Source organism: Lampetra fluviatilis, unplaced genomic scaffold, assembly GCF_964198595.1.
Source record: "Lampetra fluviatilis unplaced genomic scaffold, kcLamFluv1.1 SCAFFOLD_365, whole genome shotgun sequence".
Taxonomy (NCBI): domain Eukaryota; kingdom Metazoa; phylum Chordata; class Hyperoartia; order Petromyzontiformes; family Petromyzontidae; genus Lampetra; species Lampetra fluviatilis.
This window is the reverse complement of record NW_027620705.1, coordinates 15,001-18,103: the sequence shown is the minus strand read 5'-3', so window position 1 is coordinate 18,103 and position 3,103 is coordinate 15,001.

Genomic DNA, 3,103 nt, shown 5'->3' with positions numbered 1-3,103 from the left:
CAGCTCGATGGAATTCGGAGCGAGAGAAACGATGCCCCGTAACGCACATGAGAGCAATCCCGGCCAATTTCTCCCGTTTGATGGGGTCTATGTGTACAAATTTTGACTTTTTTGAGTGCACGTGCCAATCTGCTGGAAAAGCCTGTGGAAGTTTCACGGCGTTCGTACGATATTTGGCGACGCAAAAATGAGCGATTTCCCAGCTCGATGGAATTCGGCGCGACAGAAACGATGCCCCGTAACGCACATGAGAGCAATCCGGGCCAATTTCTCCCGTTTGATGGGGTCTATGTGTAAAAATTTTGACTTTTTTGAGTGCAGGTGCAAATCTGCTGGAAAAGCCTGTGGAAGTTTCACGGCGTTCGTACGATATTTGGCGACGCAAAAATGAGCGATTTCCAAGCTCGATGGAATTCGGAGCGAGAGAAACGATGCCCCGTAACGCACATGAGAGCAATCCGGGCCAATTTCTCCCGTTTGATGGGGTCTATGTGTAAAAATTTTGACTTTTTGGAGTGCAGGTGCAAATCTGCTGAAAAAGCCTGTGGAAGTTTCACGGCGTTCGTACGATATTTGGCGACGCAAAAATGAGCGATTTCCCAGCTCGAGAGAATTCGGCGCGAGAGAAACGATGCCCCGTAACGCACATGAGAGCAATCCGGGCCAATTTCTCCCGTTTGATGGGGTCTATGTGTAAAAATTTTGACTTTTTTGAGTGCACGTGCAAATCTGCTGGAAAAGCCTGTGGAAGTTTCACGGCGTTCGTACGATATTTGGCGACGCAAAAATGAGCGATTTCCCAGCTCGATGGAATTCGGCGCGAGAGAAACGATGCCCCGTAACGCACATGAGAGCAATCCCGGCCAATTTCTCCCGTTTGATGGGGTCTATGTGTAAAAATTTTGACTTTTTTGAGTGCACGTGCAAATCTGCTGAAAAAGCCTGTGGAAGTTTCACGGCGTTCGTACGATATTTGGCGACGCAAAAATGAGCGATTTCCCAGCTCGATGGAATTCGGAGCGAGAGAAACGATGCCCCGTAACGCACATGAGAGCAATCCCGGCCAATTTCTCCCGTTTGATGGGGTCTATGTGTACAAATTTTGACTTTTTTGAGTGCACGTGCAAATCTGCTGAAAAAGCCTGTGGAAGTTTCACGGCGTTCGTACGATATTTGGCGACGCAAAAATGAGCGATTTCCCAGCTCGAGAGAATTCGGCGCGAGAGAAACGATGCCCCGTAACGCACATGAGAGCAATCCGGGCCAATTTCTCCCGTTTGATGGGGTCTATGTGTAAAAATTTTGACTTTTTTGAGTGCACGTGCAAATCTGCTGAAAAAGCCTGTGGAAGTTTCACGGCGTTCGTACGATATTTGGCGACGCAAAAATGAGCGATTTCCCAGCTCGATGGAATTCGGCGCGAGAGAAACGATGCCCCGTAACGCACATGAGAGCAATCCGGGCCAATTTCTCCCGTTTGATGGGGTCTATGTGTAAAAATTTTGACTTTTTTGAGTGCAGGTGCAAATCTGCTGAAAAAGCCTGTGGAAGTTTCACGGCGTTCGTACGATATTTGGCGACGCAAAAATGAGCGATTTCCCAGCTCGAGAGAATTCGGCGCGAGAGAAACGATGCCCCGTAACGCACATGAGAGCAATCCGGGCCAATTTCTCCCGTTTGATGGGGTCTATGTGTAAAAATTTTGACTTTTTTGAGTGCAGGTGCAAATCTGCTGGAAAAGCCTGTGGAAGTTTCACGGCGTTCGTACGATATTTGGCGACGCAAAAATGAGCGATTTCCCAGCTCGATGGAATTCGGCGCGAGAGAAACGATGCCCCGTAACGCACATGAGAGCAATCCCGGCCAATTTCTCCCGTTTGATGGGGTCTATGTGTAAAAATTTTGACTTTTTTGAGTGCACGTGCAAATCTGCTGAAAAAGCCTGTGGAAGTTTCACGGCGTTCGTACGATATTTGGCGACGCAAAAATGAGCGATTTCCCAGCTCGATGGAATTCGGAGCGAGAGAAACGATGCCCCGTAACGCACATGAGAGCAATCCCGGCCAATTTCTCCCGTTTGATGGGGTCTATGTGTAAAAATTTTGACTTTTTTGAGTGCACGTGCAAATCTGCTGAAAAAGCCTGTGGAAGTTTCACGGCGTTCGTACGATATTTGGCGACGCAAAAATGAGCGATTTCCCAGCTCGAGAGAATTCGGCGCGAGAGAAACGATGCCCCGTAACGCACATGAGAGCAATCCGGGCCAATTTCTCCCGTTTGATGGGGTCTATGTGTAAAAATTTTGACTTTTTTGAGTGCACGTGCAAATCTGCTGGAAAAGCCTGTGGAAGTTTCACGGCGTTCGTACGATATTTGGCGACGCAAAAATGAGCGATTTCCCAGCTCGATGGAATTCGGCGCGACAGAAACGATGCCCCGTAACGCACATGAGAGCAATCCGGGCCAATTTCTCCCGTTTGATGGGGTCTATGTGTAAAAATTTTGACTTTTTTGAGTGCAGGTGCAAATCTGCTGAAAAAGCCTGTGGAAGTTTCACGGCGTTCGTACGATATTTGGCGACGCAAAAATGAGCGATTTCCCAGCTCGAGAGAATTCGGCGCGAGAGAAACGATGCCCCGTAACGCACATGAGAGCAATCCGGGCCAATTTCTCCCGTTTGATGGGGTCTATGTGTAAAAATTTTGACTTTTTTGAGTGCAGGTGCAAATCTGCTGGAAAAGCCTGTGGAAGTTTCATCCGACGAAAAAAGCACGTTCTCGAGAAAGCAGGAGAGCTAAGTCATTCACAAATTAGCTGGATTTGGCTTGTGGTTCGTTTCCCAAGTAACAGAGCGGCATCAACCTTTAAGTGCACGCCAGTACATCCCCGTGGGATACAGGGGGTCTCGGCGGACTTTGCTCGGGGGAAAAACGTCGAGGTGAGCCGCCTGGCCATGCTGTTCATGGGTCTCTCCTTTTTAAGTTTCGCCTGCCAATTTATTTTCTCTAGCGGTTTTATACACTAGCACTCGATGTTTTGGGAAAGGAATACAATTGTTCAAAAAACGTCTTCGCAATTCATGTCGTTAGATTGCTAATGAAAA